The 8,091-nt window shown below is 44.9% G+C and overlaps 1 long non-coding RNA gene across 1 annotated transcript; it reads left to right on the top strand.

Moving 5' to 3' along the window:
* The first annotated feature begins 1,288 nt into the window (after positions 1-1,288).
* On the top strand, positions 1,289-5,551 carry LOC129644872 (uncharacterized). Its single transcript, XR_008711026.1, has 3 exons — positions 1,289-1,375; positions 2,049-2,098; positions 4,775-5,551. It is a non-coding gene; the product is annotated as an uncharacterized LOC129644872 (long non-coding RNA).
* The last annotated feature ends 2,540 nt before the right edge of the window (positions 5,552-8,091 follow it).

An 8,091-nucleotide genomic window follows, 5' to 3' on the forward strand; every position in this document is an offset into this window, starting at 1 on the left:
TTAGAGCAGAGACAGGAAACTAATATAGCATCTTAGCAAAGAGCAGGCCTCAAGTGGGTTTAGCCTTTGCCTTGGACTCCAGGGAGAGACATGATAGAAGTAGACACAACCCTCCCAGGCTTTCCAGAGACCCCCCTCTCCTCCTGCCCCTCTTACCACAGCTATGGCAAAGCACCCAGGTATGCGCAAACTTTCACTAGCTTCTTGGAGGTGCTCCAGCTGTTTCTCAGCCTGGACCACCTCATGTATCTCTCACTTCATGTTTTGGGATTTCCACTGTGTGGCCTGGGCACTAACCACTGTGTACTCTGGAACTGCATGGGACCACCTTTGACTGATAACACAGAGGAACCTACAGGTAAATGAGTCTTCCTGTCGACTCTCAGGTGAACAGTTCTAGGATGCTTTTCACAAAGCTCTGAAAGTGTTTCCAAGGAACAGAGCACCCAGTTCCCTGATGAAAACTCCCTCAGTCATGCGTCCTTGTATTGGCTCTCCTCTCTTCCCTGTTTCCCTCAAAACTGGACCTTACTTCTGCCTCTCACTCCCACCCGGATCATTACCCATGTGAATACCTGTATGGAAACCTCTGTTTCCAGCCCTGCTTTTGGAGGAAATAAGACACTATGCCTGAACAGACCAGCTGCTTCTCTCATATTTACTCAAGAGCGTATGATCTGCCAGGTCTCCGGGAGCTGTGGGGAGTTCATGCAGGCAAGAGTGATGAGTGGCAGCAGGCCCTGGGACTTGCAGAGAGCCACACAGATGGGGTCATGCCTGTCCTGGGGTCTTGGCTGAGGTCGCTTCCCATCTAGAGAGGAATAAGGTCTGGAGGAGGAGTTGCCAGGCCCTTGGGGACATCAAGGGTCCTGCTCATTGAATCATCCAAGTCCCCTGACTCTGGTAGGGCTTCCCTTAGAGCATATTCACTGTGCCTGTCATTTAGAACAGATGGTTTTCTGATGAATTTAATTACATCATTAGCAACCAGGCTACACAAATGAGTGATTTGAGAGCGACTGGGAAGCTGGGAGTCTCCTAGCTGGGCAGCTGTTCCCAGGACTGGCTGAGCATGCCTTTGCAGTGGGCTCCTTCCCATCCCCCACCCCAGGCTGCCCTAGTCATGCCCATAGGATGAGCTGCCCTCTTTCATCCCCAGGCTTTCCCACCAGCCCTTCCTAGAACAGATGGAAATGAGTCTCTTGGGTATCTCCAGCTGATGTGGATTTCACAGCGGGCGGAAGGAAGTGAGGGGGAGCAGATAAGCCACCCCTTCCCACGGCCACTTGGGAGGCCACACTGGTTGTTCAGCTGTCCACCCTCACTCCTTGTGAAAGGCGTGGGGCTTGACACTGGGAGCTCCATTTCAGTGGAGGTGAGCCTAGAAGCTAGGAATATAAACTACCCCAGTTGCTTAGGGTTTTTAACCTGAGCTCCAAGGAGCCTTGGGGGTTAGGGACCCCTTACCATCACTGCTTCTGCCAGAGTGGAGTTTCTTTCCAGCCTCATAAAAGGCTACTCTATTTGCTAGTTCCTTAAGTTTCCCTCTCCCTCCCCTCACTTCCTATCTTGTCTTGGTCATCCCAGTCTTCTTTATGCACAAACTCATCCATCTCATCCTCCAGACCTGGCTCAAATGCCACTACCTCCAGGAAGCTCGCCTCTTCTGTCTCACCTCCCTCCAGTTTTAGGGGTAATCTAGCCCTCTTGTTTCTGAAGTCTCCAAGGGCTCCATTTTCATCACTAAAATTATACCAATCGCTTTATGCCTGCAATAACCACTTCTGTACTTGGTTCATTTCTCCCACCGGACTGAGTTCTCTTCAGAGCATGGAATGGCTCTTTCTTGGCTCCGTAGTTTCCATGGGAGATGCTGGGTAAAATGTCTTTTTTACTTTGATTGGTTTTGTTTTTATTGTTAATGAGTCCATATAAAAAATGCATATCAAAACTGCTTTTCCCAAAGACCCTGTCTTAGTCTGATCTGGCTGATACAACAAACTACCATAGACCCGGTGGCTTACCTGATAAATATTTATTTCTCACAGTTCTGAAGACCGAGAATTCCAGGGTCAAAGTGCTAGCTGATTTGTGTCTGGTAAGAACCCTCTTCCTGGCTTACAGGCTGCTTCATTCTTGCTGTATAAAGACACAAATCCTATCATGGGTGCCTTACTCTTATGACTCATCTAAACCTAATCACCTCCAATGCCATACTTCCAAATACCCACCATATTGCAGATTACAGCATCACCATATGAATTCTGGGGAACACAAACATTTCATCTATAACCTATCTTACAATAACCTATACATTCAATATAGAGGATTCCATTCAAAAGAATCCCCTTTTGAGTATCTGCTGTGATAGGCACTGGGCTGCGAGTTGGAGGGAGGATTTGATGGGGAGACCTAGTCACTGCTCTCTGGCAGCTCATAGTCCAATGAGTTCCTACTGCACAGTCTGACAACCATGCATCATTGTCAGTGCTAGGATGGCTGGGGCTGTGGAGGTGGGCCAGAGCATGTCAGGGGTCCCAGGAGGGAGAAGAGGCATCCTGGTGAGGGTATGCTATTGCGGTTGTCTCTGGGTGGACTCCATCACCAACTCTGGTCAAGCCCTAATGGACTTTGAAAATACAGTCCCGGTACACACCAAGTAAGAGTACTTTGCAAATACAGTCCCAGGTACACACCAAGTTAAGAAGACTCTTCCTCCTTTCAGTTGGTGTTTATTGTCTTACTCAGGTCTTTCAAGGCTTTACCAGTCCTCACATAGTTGACATTTTGCAGTATTTTGGGATGATGGAGATGGATATAGAGTTATGCCATCCAACATGGTAGCTACCAGACACAGATGGCTATTTAAATGTGTTCAATTAATGCAATAAAATGTAAACAGTTTATCAGTTGCATTACCCACACTTCAAGTGCTCCATAGCCACATGTGGCTAGTTGCTACCATATTTGGTAGCACAGATGATATTCTATCATCAAAATTCTATCGGATGTTCTATTGAATAGCCCTAGTACAGAAAGTTGCTTTTCAGTCACTAGCTTTAGTATTTTATTTATTTTTAATTGGAGTATGGAGTATAGTTGCTTTACAATGTTGTATTAGTTTCTCCTGTATAGCAATTGCTGCTGAATGGTAGAATCAGCCACATGCATACATATATCCCTCCCTTTTGGATTTCCTTCCCATTTAGGTTACCACAGAGCACAGAGTAGAGTTCCCTGTGCTATATAGTCTCATTAGTTATCTATTTTATACATGTGGTGGTGGTTTAGTCAGTAAATCAAGTCCAACTCTTACGACTCCATGGACTGTAGCCTGCTAGACTCCTCTGTCCATGGAATTTTTCCAGGCAAGAATACTGGAGTGGGTTTGCATTTCCCTCTCCAGAGGATCTTCCCAACCCAGGGATCGAACCCCAATCTCCTGCATTGGAGGCAGGTTCTTTATTGACTGAACTACATGTAGTATATATATTATTTCTTTAACAGAATAAAATCAAATTTAGTTTTGCTTGTATGAGGAGGATGTGGGGGCACAAGAAAAATGAGACCAAAAGACAGGTTAGGCAATTGGGGCTTATATGCTGCCTAAGAGAAGGAGAAGGGGATAGTGGTTTGGGACTTAAAGGGTTAGTGTTTTATTTTTAAAGTTTAGCTACTTTTTATCTTCTCCTTCTACTTTTCTTCTTAAAGGATCTCTCCCTTTGGTTTCTTCCCATAATTTTTTGAGGACTCAAGTTGCTAGTGATGCTATTGATACCCTGTAGGTCTAGCCTCCCTTCCACTGTTATTCATTTCACTGGAGCAAATAACTTTGCTTTTCTGTGCCTAGTTTTCCATGGGCTGCTAATCCTGTCCTTCATGCTCCTCAAGCCACTGAAAGAACCAATAGGAAGGGATTTAAGCCAGCCAGAAGAAAAAGGAGCCAAGAGGTCAAAGTAATAAGGATCTTTTTGTACCTGGGGAGAACCTGCCCTACTTCAGGACGGATCACACTGACCTGGGACCTCCTTTCTTGGGGATTGGGGGTACTTTGCAAAGGGAGCCAGGTTGTCTGGGAGCCAGCTTTTCTTTAAGTTCAACTAGAATGCCCAAAAACACAGCATCTATTCAACAGATGGAGAGAACATCAAGACAAGCTTCATCTGAGCTATAAATGCACTATTACGATAATACGTAATTTAAATTGTACTGTTTCTCCAGACAAGTAAATTCCCTTTCACACTTACTATGATGTTTATACCGTGGGTATCTCAAGAGTGAAAGGGGGCATCTTTGGGGGACAGCCAATGCAACCTTTAGAGTGTTTTGCCATGTATTCAGAACTCATGTATAGGTAACACCTTAAGGCAGCAGGCAGAGATGGTCACTCATTTCATGGTCTCAATGGCAAGATTTCCAGGGCAGTCCCTACATACATAAGCCCCTATGCCAAGGGACTGAATTGGTCCACCAAAAGGGAAAACCTCAGTGGACAACATCATATACCGATTCCTTCTCTTGAACTTTACTGGTTTGTGTATCTTGTCACTGGTTTGTAGTGGGCAAAGAGAGAGGTGATGAAACCAGATTCTTGTCCTCCAGGCAGAGAACGAGTTACTTAGAACTTAGTAAAGGCACTAGTTCTGCTGAAATAAAAACTAGCTTTATGTGGATGTGATTCAGTGAGGCACCAATAAGTTTCCTTCTTCCATTTTCACTGTACCTTTAAATTCAGGTATTGGCCTAATAAGCATCCACTGAATACCTCCTGCAGGCTGGCCCTGGCTTGGAGCTGGAGCTGAAATGGATGTGGAGCTCATCAGTGGAAGCCTTGCATCAGGGATCTCAGAGCCTGTGATGGAGATACTGCTTGTGTCAATGTGCAAAGAGACTGTGATCAGCCCTCTAAGTGGGGCCCCACAGACAAGAACCTTCGGGCAAGAACACAGACTCACCGAAGCACCATCAGAGATGGCAAAGCGCTTTTAGAGCTTCCCTCGACAGTGGGCTAGTATGACTTTCTCCCAGTGTCCTTACTCAGGGCTCCCTGTGGCTTTGAGCGGCCTCGGTAGCTGGTGTTTGCCAGGCATGGAGGGGGGGTGGGAGGCTCACTCTTGCTCTCCCAGTATCCTGAGATGCTCTGTTCCCTTGGTGGAGTCAGGGGAGAGAAAACTTTCTCATGGCCTCAGTGGATGTCGGCCCTGGAAAATGCTCCAAAGAGGGTTTAGTCCAGCTCTCCTCATTTGGAGTAGCTGAGTCTCAATGAAGGGAAATACCTTCCTGTGAGAACCCCAAAGTGGTGACTCAACACATCTCTGAGTCCTCAGGGCTTGCATTATTGCTCTGAAGGTATCTGAAGAACACAGAGCATGAGGGGTGCCCTGCTGCCTACAACACACAGAGAAATCTGCCGAGGGAACGAAGGAAAAAACTAGCAGTGAATAAGCCATCCATTCTTGCCGGAGCCATTTTCCCACGTCAGGAGCAGACTGTGAGGAAAAATTTAAGTTTCTCCTTTCATGTCGCCTTTCACTGCTCTCCGGACAGAATGCTTTTCTTTCCCGCCTTTTCTTTGGCTGGATCCTCACCAAGCCAGTAGAAAAAGAATCTTTTAAGAACATATATATCTATCCATCGATATACATTCAGGCCCTGACAGTGACACGAAACTGTAGTGCCTCTTAATTACCCAGGAAGTGACAAGGTCAAGAGTGTCTGAGAGCTGCCTTGTAAGTTCTGCCATTGATTTCTCACCATTGTCTCTGCTTCACAAATGAAAGTGGGGGCCATGGCTCCTGGGTTTTTTCACTATTTACTATTTGAATTTCTTCCTTTTTTTCTTCCTTCCTTTCTTTTTTAATTTGAAAAGAAACTTCTGGCATTTGGGGTAGTAATTGGAAATTTATAAAAGCAGGATGTGTTTCGGGTTGGCTGACCAGTCATAATTGCTGCCTGAGCACCCGGAGAGGAGGTCAAGTTCTTGCAAAGACACCCCCTCCCCCATACCCTTGGGCTCTGGCTACTCTCTTCCACTTTCTTCCTATTACTTTTGGACTTTCCAGGAGAAAATGACAAGACAGATTTTTAATGTCCTTGAGTAGTCACTGGCTCTATTTATAAGGGACACATAGTTTGTGTCCTTAGTTCCTGACACAGAGTTTTGGGGCAGATAGTGGTATTTTGAAAGGAGGGGAGTTGACCACTGAACCATGGTCACTGAGAAATTACATTAAGATACAAAGACAGAATCAAATGTGTTCCTGGACACGTCAGACTAAAGTTTTAGAAATTCCTATGACGTTTTGTTGAGTTGTGCTTTGAGATGGAGAAGCCAGAGCCTTCTTTAGAGAAATCAGAGAAATTAGTTCACAGAGGCTTACTTGAGTATTTTTTTTCTTCAGTAAAAACAGTGAAATATGATTACATCACCAGAGTAGAGAAATATATTGACATCTACTTCTAAATCCTAGTAAAAAATCATCTGGCTTTAGGTTTGGGGGCAAATCAAAATATATCTGGCCCTTTGTCATCTGTAAATATTGACTGCACAGCACTTAGAACATATCCTGAATTAAATATTCCCAGTACCTTTCTCTGAGATGGGTAATAGACTGTGGATAGATAGACAAGACAAAGAAGCTGTAGAATAAAGGTGAAACAAGTAAATATATGAACATGATACAGACACCCAGATGTGAGGATGTCCCATAACTCCAGGAAATGTTGCTACCTGTCCACTCGACAATTCGTGCATTTTCCAGCCATGCCCCCCACCTTATGTCCACACATCCATTCACCTGTCAGTTCACCGATATGCCATCTTGTTCCTCCATATATTACATGGCAGGTAAGTGTCATAACAAGGAGGTTTAGAAGTGTGTTAGGGGCTCAGATGAAGGGGGAGACCTTTCTAGCTGGAGTTTTTAGAGAAGGTTTCATGCAGAGTTGACATTTGAGCTGAGTTTTGAAGGACGGATAGCATGTGAGGAAGAAGGGATGATGTGGGGAAGACAGTATGCGCAAAGACTCAGAGGCAGGAAAGTCCTGTGTTTGTCTGGGATGCACTGAACAGTCAAGAAAGGAGGTCAAATAAGAAAGAAGACTGAAGAAACATTAACTTTGGGGATCAAAGCAGTTAAGGTGAGTAGCCAACAGTGTTTTGGAGGATCTTGGAACCAGTCATTTTTACAGTAGAGAGAGCACCAAATGAGAAGGAAGTAGAGGAGCGGGGAGGGGTGGGGACCAGGACAATGACTAGCACACTTTGTTGTGGGAAAGGGTGTGTGAATAAAACATGGAAAAGCAAGAGGAAACTGTGTATTGTGTGAAGTTTTACAAGTGCCTTACATTCAGTCTCTAAGAGTTCTCCAAGTAACTCTTTATAAAACTCAGAAAAGTCAAGGAGAATGAGTTGGTAAGAGACTCATTAAGGAGTGGGAGGTAGGAGGGTGTGAAAGGAATTTCAATGTTTGTGTGTGTGTGAGACAAGAGCCTTTCCACCTTCCTGCACCTGGCCCTCTTATGCTATTTTTCTGGAATTGCAGACTTGGAACTTGGGTGGGTGGAGTCCATTGCTATGCCCTGAGCCAGATGGTTTTCCAGCCTGGGAAGCACCGTCTGGACTGAGGGCTGGAGGAGGAGCAGAGACCTGGGCTGGAATCCTGTGTCTTTACTCCTCATCAGATGACCCATGCAGGAGAACTGCACAAACTCTTTAAAATGGTATCATTAAAAGGTTTCTAGTAAGGATTAGTTTCAATGACAGGAAAAAAACCAAACATTGTCTCCCAAATATGCTGGTTCTTTCACAGGTCATCTCATTTTATCCCTGAGATAGCCCACGGAAGTAGGAACTATTTCCCTTCTTTTGCAAATAGGATAATCGAGCCCAGAGAATTTGAGCAACTTTCTCACAATCACACAGCTAGTTAAGCAGTGGCAGAACTAGATTCCAAACTCAACACTCTGGATGACCAGTTAGTCACTTAATGATTTTTGTGCTTCAGTTACTGAAGAATTCTTGGAATTAGGGATTCCTGAAGGCTCTAGGCTATTAAATATTTAGCATAGATCTTTGTAATAGTGATATAT

The sequence above is a fragment of the Bubalus kerabau genome, chromosome 2 (genome assembly GCF_029407905.1).
Source record: "Bubalus kerabau isolate K-KA32 ecotype Philippines breed swamp buffalo chromosome 2, PCC_UOA_SB_1v2, whole genome shotgun sequence".
Lineage (NCBI taxonomy): Eukaryota > Metazoa > Chordata > Mammalia > Artiodactyla > Bovidae > Bubalus > Bubalus kerabau.